The 9,281-nt window shown below is 35.4% G+C and overlaps 1 non-coding gene across 1 annotated transcript; it reads left to right on the top strand.

Annotated features, from left to right (window-relative positions):
• The first annotated feature begins 7,492 nt into the window (after positions 1-7,492).
• LOC124839043 (small nucleolar RNA snoR113) lies at positions 7,493-7,580 on the top strand. The gene has a single exon (XR_007028892.1). It is a non-coding gene; the product is annotated as a small nucleolar RNA snoR113 (small nucleolar RNA).
• Positions 7,581-9,281: the final 1,701 nt, after the last annotated feature.

The following is a 9,281-nucleotide window of genomic DNA, read 5'->3' as shown; positions in this document are numbered from 1 at the left end:
GTGGTTGATCATATATCAGGAAGACATCTTGTTAAGATAAGCCCATCACAGGGTCTTAAAGTTCATTTCCAGAACTTAAAAGTCAATAATCATCACTCAGTTCATCTAATTCATTAGACTCATCTCCATCTCGAGAAGACATCTTGCTACGTCATGCTCACTGTGGAGTCCTGTAATTCCCTAAGGAATTTTAACTATGTGGAATCACAGAGTCCAAATCAGATTTTATACAAAACAAAATAATTGACAGAAGTAAAAAAAACCAATATCTTTTTCCTTGTTGAACTCAACTCTGCCTCAAGAAGAAATCTCGGTCATGCACGCCCACCTCGGGGTCGTTTAATTCCAAAAAACAATTACAGATGTGCAGAGTTACAAGTTCAACTCGTTTTCAAATCAAAACACACATAATCAAACTAAAACTCAGAAACATTGCACGAAAAATCAAGCATAGAATAATAGAATCATAAAGCACACAAAACAAAGTACACATTAAAGGAAATAACATTTTATTAAGGAGAAACGAAAATTACAAAAATGTACCGAACGAAACGCGCAATCAGAGCCACCACGGGCAGTCGCCACTGTGGGTGTTTGCTCCAAAAGCAAGGAAATGAAAACCCTAACTATCTAAAATTGTATCTGAAAAGTGTCTGTTTGGTCTCTCCTTTACATGGGAAAAGAACCCCTTCATATAGGGTGTGAAGAAAGACAAAAAAATTGAAAAAGGGAAAAGAGAAAGAAGGAATATTGCATGCGATGTTTTGAGCTTCCCAATCGGACGGTCATCAGCTGCTCCTCGTGCTCCATAGATCAGAACCTTCCGATCATCTCCTTCAAGCTATACCTGGTCAGCACGGGCAGCTCCTCTTCTTCTCCGGGTAGGACAAGACGCTCCTTTGGGTAAGTGGCACGAGGTAAGCTTTTCTTCCTCCTTCATTCTCTCGCTTTCGAACCAAGCCCTAACTTCGAAGGATCTCTCTTTCTCATTTTCTCAATTTTCGCACGAGGGAATTTCTTCTGCCAAATGAAATCTCCAAATATGACCCCCCAAAACATCAGCTTCCTTCCTCACCAAAACGTTGTCGTTCCACTTAGGCTCAGATAGTGCAACATCAGTTCATTTTTCAACCCGCAGCCAAGTGCTTGTAAACAGCCCAATTCCAACATAGTAGCAGCCAACGTCCAATGCACTTTTCAAATCAGCCCAATGCAGGGGTATTGCTCCCTCCACCACCCCCAATGCTCCCTACACCTCCCCACTATTTTTTTTATTCCAAAAATATTCTACACCTCCCCACTATTTTTTTATTCTAAAAATCCCTACACCTTCCCACTATCTTATTGCAACGACTTTTCTTCACCCATACATAGGCCTAACCTAACATGATATCTTTGTCTTCCTTTATATATCTTTCTAATTCCTCAATAATCTCTCTCTTTCTCTCTGCATTATTGTAGCATTCACATGGCAACTCCACAAAACTACACACTGAAGAACATCAGACAACATATTTGCAATGAGAACTTTATCTGGGAACTTAACAAGATCACATATTAGTTGAAACAGCTCTGTACTTGAGCAAATTTCCTGGGAATGATCATCCAAAATAGAAAGTGCTTCAATTGCATGAAGAATTAAATCAAGAATAGAGTACCTGAAACGTTAAGATTAGATTTTATCATACCCATTCCACTAGTTAGCTGAATGGAATAGTTATCTGCAAGTGATAGTGAAACAAATTGTTTCTCTCTCCTCGCAATTAAACTCGTTCTCTCTCCTCACAATTCCAGATTCGTTTTTTCTCTCTCTAGAAACCCCTCACTCGCTTCTTCTCTTTTTTTTCCATTTTTAGCTTATTCCATATTTGGCCTTCGACACTTCACTCATCCATTTATAAAAAAAAATAGACAGAGAGAGTGAGAGCGAGCGAGAGACAAAGAAGAAGTGTTCGGTCACCGTTTATTGATTTTATCGGTTGATTGGTTTTTTGATTCGTTGATTTACGATGCAAGAATCGAACGATTCTGATTCCTCGTTGCAGTCGCAGTCCACAGAGCATAATGTTTCGCAGCAGCCGGCAGGGTCTCCGGCAGTGGTGCAGCCGCAACAGTGGCTCCCAATGTAGTATCCAGCGGCCATGGTAATGTCGCACCACATGTTGCCTTCGTAGCACTACACGTCACCGCCGTACATGTCTTTCCATCACCACCAGTAATGTAGCATCCACCGGCGAGATTTCCTCTATCAAGGTTATTCCAAATCAGCAAACTGTGAGAGTTACGGATTTGTGGAGTTTTATTCACACTGATAAAGTTTTGCAAAACTATGCCATATCTGTGAATGGACGATGATATATGTTTAACAACGTTTAAAAGAAATGGGGAGGTGTAAGGATATCCGTTTAAAGTTAAACTGAAGGGTAAAAAAAGAAATGGGGAGGTGTGGGGAGTTGTGTGGGGTGGTGGAGGGAGTAACTCCCCCAGTGCAGCGTTTGGCCTATGCACTTCAAATCTGCCAACCCAATCTCTCAAGGGTGTTGCTCCCTCCACCACCACCCCTTCTCCCTCCACCTCCTCAATTTATTTGATTTTGAAAACTATCCTTCTGTTAAAATTTATTTACTTTTTCCATTTAGGAATTTTTAATATATTTTAAAATCCTAATTTTACCTCACTTATTTACTCACCCAGACTGCACCTCGCACCACCACATCTCTCACGGATTCTCTCTTCTCTTTCCATTTCCGTTGAGTTTTTGTTCTTCCTTCTCTCCCTTTTTTTTGTTCATTATTCTCTTCTCGTTCTTTTCCGTTCATTGTTTCCATTTCCGTTCATTCTCTTTTCATTTTAAATTCTCTCTTCTCAATACCCAATCAAAACTCTAACATCCTTCTAATGAATGCTTCTCTATTCTCCTCTCCCTTCCTTTCCTCTCCACAAACAATCCAGCCAACGCCCTTCTCATTTTGTGTTCCCAGAACACTCTCGGGTTACTCCCTCACACCTCCACTTAAACACTAAAATTCCTCCTCTTCTTTTCAACTCTAGAAACATAAACTTCCTTTGTTTTCTTTTTCCTAAATCTCGAAATCCTATAAACCTCCCCTCTTCTCACAACCCACCTTCTCCCATCTTTTCTTTTCACAATCGTAACCAATAATCCTATTTTGTCTCTCCCTCTTTCTATTCCTACTACATATTTATTTCTTTAATACTAAACTCTTCCACACTAATACATTTCTCTTTACTCCTTCCTCTCAACTCATCAACCCCAACATAAAATATTTCCCTGCACGCTACTACCATAATGAAACCTACCCCTAAGCATTATTTTTAATCAAATCTATATATTAAAATTATATTACTGTTTAAACAAAATAAAGAAAATATATATATATATATATATATATATATATATATATTCAAATTATAAATTAAAAAAAATAAAATAGAAAAGAAAAAAAAATCAGAAGGCCAAAACGGATGTGGATATCCGTTTGGCCTTCAACGGATATCCGATGTCACCTTAGTTTTCTCTAATCATTTCAACATTGTTTTCTTCTTTCATCATAAACTAAACGGCTATTCAAGCTTTTCAAAAACTACTGGCATGTTCTAGAACATTTAGACTTTTACTTGCCGTATGGGAAATTGTAGAGAAAAACTTATAACAAGTTTTCAGCAAGCAGAGTGTTAGTGCACACTGTTACTGATGTTGTAACAGGCGAATGATTTTCAAAGTAGAGAAAACAAAATTTCCTTTTGAACAATTTTAGAGAACTTTCTTCTTTTTTCTTGGTTCTTGGTAGTCCAAAAGAAGCTAATAAAAATAAATATTTAACGGGAGTGGAAGAGAGAAAGTTATAGTGGGAAGGGTGGATGTGGAGGTGGGGTGGGATAGAGGGTTGCTGGTGAGAGTAAAAAGAAAAGTGAAAGTTATAGGGAATTGGGAATAAAATTTTTTAAAAAAAAAGTAAAAAGTAAAAGGGATAGATTTGAAATTTTAAAAAAATTGGAAAGGTGTAGGGAGAAGATGGGTGGTGGAGGGAGCATCACTCATCTCTCAAAAGTAGTGGCTCAATCTTGAAATAAGCCCAATTATTAAGTGCAGGTGCAGCAGACTAGCAGTGGCTTCGAGGCTTTTAACTCAGTATGCTTCCTTTTGACCAAGGTCAGGCCCAATTATCCTATGACCTTTCCGCGACTTCAAAAAGTAAGAAAGAAGAACCAATCAGTAAATATGAAAAGGGTAATTCAACAATTAAGAACTATTTAACCAAAATAAATTAAAAGATTTTTAGTAAAAGAATTTTGAACAATAATTAATTTTCTAATTATTTACTAACACTAGAAATTACTCCTAAAAACCTAATTTTAACAACAATTCTATAAAACTAAGGAATTTAAAGAAAAACCTAAATCTATCTTAATTCTAAACAATTAAACACTAAAATATGCTATCCTAGACTTCTAAACACAATTAAAAGTGCAAAACTAGAGAGTTATCACACCCCACACTTAGACAACTGCCCTCCTGCGCAGGGACGAGAAAAGAAAAATAAAGACTCAATCTACAAAGGCAAAAGAATAAAGACAAACTAGGAAACTTCGAAATTCTATTTCAGCTAACTCAGACATGCTAAAACACACCAATTCCTAGCTATTTACATAAACCAGAACTGAACAAAAGAATTCCTAACTTCAAACTCAAGCTTCAGCAATTCCAGCAAGTATTAAACAACTCAATCCAATCAAAATCAGCAAAGCAAACATATGGAAAAGTGGCAGTCAGTTTCAACCTCATAGGAATAAGTGTTTACACTCAGATTCACTCCACTGTTTAGGGCTGTCATGTTTCACTCAAGCAGGACATGTTAACCTCAACTCTTAATTTTGAAAAGATTCTAAGTGACACTGCTCAGCTCTTGGTTTCATCTAGATCAAAAGGTCTTTAATTGCTTGTAATGTACATGGTATGAAAGGTCAGAAAATACAAGGCTAAATGGAAATGGAGAAACTGTGAAGAATAAGGAACCTAGAACTCAGTGCACTGTTTTTGATATTTTGGCCAGTCAAATTTATTTTTCTTTCTCTCTGGTTTTTACACACTGTTCAAGTCTCATTGTTTTTTCATTTCTTTTGCATTTTTTCTCTTTTTCCATACCTGCTCTCCTTTTTCAACACAACCAGATTCTTCAATTTCTTTTTTCTTTTCTTTTTCACTTCTGACCTTTCTTTTCTATTGCACTCACCAAGTTCTAGCTCCTCATACATCTCATAAATCTCTAAAGATTGGTATTTGGGTGGGAAAAGGGCTTGTAATCAATGGAAACAAAGAAAAATGGGCTAAGGCTAAAAAAAAGTACAATGGATAAAACTGGAATGAGTAAGATAATTTGGCTATGGATGAAGAAAAAGAATGCCTAAATCATGTCTAAATTCTACCAAGAGCAAGCTTATAACAGAGAATCAATGCAAAATCAGAATTAAAAGCCAAACATGAATGAAATAACACAAGAAAGACAAAAATTGGCCCAAAATCTCTCAAGGATTAAAATCTGTTAAAACTGACTTGCTACTCCTATGCAAAAATTACTAAATTGAAATGAACTAGAGACTGCAAAAATCAATGCTAGAACTACCTCTGCCTAAATCTAAAGCTAAGTCTACTCTTGACAATTCTAATCTAAGCAAATGAAGCTAAAAATTGAATGAAATCAGCAAGAATGAAGAAAAGCATGAAACAGAACCTAAAAAATAATCCAAAGAATGCCTAACAAAATGATTACCTAAGCTATATATAATCTAAACAAAACTAAGACAAAACAATATATACTAAAAAGAACCTAAATCAAACTAGAATAGACTCAAATTTAAGGTATATAAAGGAAAATAGCAAAAGAGAATCTAAGAAAATCCTAAAACAGAATCGACACAATTTCTAAAAGAGAATAAAGCAGAACCTAATATGAAAATAATCCTGAAACAAGAAATCACAACTAAACAGATCCTAAAGCAACTTCTATCTATAAGCTGAAACAGAACCTAAGAAATGAAAAAACAACAACCTTAAAATAGATCCTAACCCAACAAAGAAATTAGAAAGAAAGAACCTACGAAATTAAGAATGTTAGAACTAATTCTATTTACAAAAGCTAAAACACAACGTGAAATAAGCGACAAGTATAGAAGAAGAAAAGGAAAAACTAGCTATGAACAAACTAGAATTAGGTATTTTACAAACTAAAACAAGAACGGTAAACTACACTAAAAAAAATTTATCCCTATTTTACTACAAAAACAGATGTCAACAGAGTTATATTTACATTAGAACAAAACTTTAAACCTATACCTTCCCACCCCCACACTTAAGAGTCACATTATCCTCAATGTGTGAGTTATGAAGGTTTTCTAACAACACAGACATATGTACAAAGCAAGCAGCTACAAATTTATACAAAACAGAATTGAAAAGTATTAAAATTGAACAAGACCATGTATATAACAAGAGCAAGAAAATTGAACTCAAAAGAACACAAATTGTATATGAACAGAAGAGAAAATGCAATAGAACACATGTACAGAAACAGAAATGGAAAAAAGAAAACTAAAACTACAAAGCTACAATAAAAAGAAAATTTATTCAAATAGGCCACAAGTCAAAATTGGTCTTTTTAATTTTTATATAGAACAACATATTTTCTATCCTATTATCTATGATACTACCTATTACTATACTACCTATTAACAAGAACCTATCACTACAAAAGAAGAGAAAGGTAAAGAAGGATCTTATTGGTTTTTCTCCATTTTGCTCATCCACTATGTGCATGGACTCCAAGGTTGCATTGAGTTGCTCTTTCTCAGCTCTACTATGTAGCAAACTCAACTCTCCTTTTAATGCCAGCTGGTTCTGCACGTTCCAAGCACCTAATTGCAACAGCCAGAACTCTTATTGCATTTACTGCTGATTTCGTGTGTTCCAAACCTTTACAACATCTCCTACATCAATCATGACTTCCTTTGTCTCTACAGTTCTCTTGTGTGTCAACTGCAAAATTCAAAGAAAAGTCCAAATGCACAAGTGATTCATCAAACAATGCAGCTTTACCAAGATTTACATCTAGAATCACTCATAAAATCCTCAAACAGGTCATCAGAAAATACTGCATTTAATTCAGAACACCCATCGTATAGGTGTTACTGCCTTAGGGGTATTGGTTTTGGATGATCATTTGGCAGAAGCAACCCTCGAGCTAGGGCTCTTATGCAGAAGAGAGCGAGAGAGATGGAGACAAGCTAGAGCTTGTGTCACTAACCATTTACTTAGAGGATGACTGGAGGCACGTGTGGAGTCCGAACTGGCAAAGATATTGAAGATGATCGGAGGGCTTGGAATAAAAGATTGAAGCAAAGTGAATATAAAAGAGGGTTTTAAATATATTTTTGCATTTCATTCAACAAAATTTAGATTTTCTTCGAGTTTAACTGGTAATGATGACTAAAATTGGATTTACAGCTGCCATTTACTTCTTTGGTAGTAGATTGATGAATTCTGGTTTAGGGTTCTGAGCCAGTTATTTTCACTTTTCTTTCATTTTCAAAACAATGTTAAAATTGGAGAATGAGAAAAAGATATAGAAGTAGGACAGAAATCCCTACTTAAATTTCAATGAACCCTAATTCCTGATTACATTTTACACTCCAAAAATTCCTATTTTTAAAATGTTAAATGTTGTCAAATGCCACGTCTAAAGATCTGTGAATGCCATGTTTAAAAAATTGTCCACCTCAATGTCCCAAGTCATCAAAAACTTAACACCGTTAAGCCAATTTAACGGCAAGGGCCCAATTGAGTCAATTTTTCATTATAAATGACTAAATTGGTGAAACCGATAAGACCGGGATCTAACTACGAAAAACCCACATAAATAAGGACTTCCGAAGGGGTTTAACCATTTCTGGAATTTGAAAGAAAGGTTGTGTGCTTGGTAGCATATTAGGTGGTGGTGGTCCGAAAGACTCTCTAGCCTTGAACTAGCAAGGGGAATTTCCCTTCCAAACCTTTCATTTGTGTGCTTTAAGTTTTGAAAGAGAAACTTGAGTGTTGTGAGATTAGTGAGACTGAATTAGCCTAATTTCCTTGGCAAATTTGAGAGATAATTCAGTTTTCAATTAACCATTGTTGCTTATTCATTGTGCAAGATAACATGTTGAGTTGAGCATGTTGCAGCAAAGTGGGTTTGTTTAAGCTGGGACCACAATTCTGATTATTGCATTCTTGTCTTTTAAAATTTTGCATCAATTCATTTTTATAATTGTGATTTTTATGTAGCGTGGAACTAAGACCAGAGCAGTAACATAGTCTCATTTCTTTTGTAATTGTTTGTTTCAAATTGGTTTCTAATAAGCTTGTGTTAGTCTTATGCCTTTCTGTTTCGTTTTCTGTTGATTTGTAAATGGCCTTTTATAAAGTCCAAGTGGATTGGAAGAGTCCACGGTGCTCTTTCCAACTCTTGGAAACTTTACTTGTTTTCTTTTTCTGGCATAGATAGTCTGGTGAGTGTGTCTTGTTAGCCAAAGCTACAAGCCTCACCATAGGAGTAGAATTTGATATTTGATTTATTACCTTTGATTATTGTTGTGTTCACGTTTTAGGGGTGATTTAGGCAAAAGGGGATTAAACTCTAAGCCTTATCACATTAGAGTCGGAATATTAAGAGTCTAGTTTTGATTATTTGTGTTTGTTTGAGTGGTGTCCTTTGATTTTAAAGGTAATTTTAGTTTAAGAGGTAATTTCTTATTAACTTAAGACATTTCTGGCAAGGTAAGACTTGGTACTTAAGAAGTCTTCTTGACTCACCTCTCTTACCTGAGACTTGTCTAACTGTGAATCTTGTATACCTTTTACACTAGAAAAACTTTTAGAAACAAAGATGTCTTGTTATAGTTCATATAGGTCGTTTAGTTCATATAGGTCATCTAGGATTGATAATGGGTACTATAGTTCATATATTAAGGATGATTTGTATAGTCAAGCTAGTAAACTTCCATTTTTTGGTAAAGATATAGATGCATTAACATACCTAGTTTTGGAAAGGAAATTGATAAAATGCATTCATTCCTTGTTAGACAAAGTCAAATTGAATCCTATAGTCCCATTGTTCTTTCTAGGGAGTGTGAATCTCATGTTCTTAGTATATATCTCTCTAGGTTAGAAAAGCATGCACGTGAGTGGTGGAATTAAAGGCAATATTGGGTTAATAAAGGTAGGAAAT

The sequence above is a fragment of the Vigna umbellata genome, chromosome 6, assembly GCF_029865625.1.
Source record: "Vigna umbellata cultivar VRB3 chromosome 6, Vumbellata_1.0, whole genome shotgun sequence".
NCBI classification, from domain to species: domain Eukaryota; kingdom Viridiplantae; phylum Streptophyta; class Magnoliopsida; order Fabales; family Fabaceae; genus Vigna; species Vigna umbellata.
Note: the sequence above shows the minus strand (reverse complement) of the source record. Positions and strands in the feature narration are given on the sequence as shown.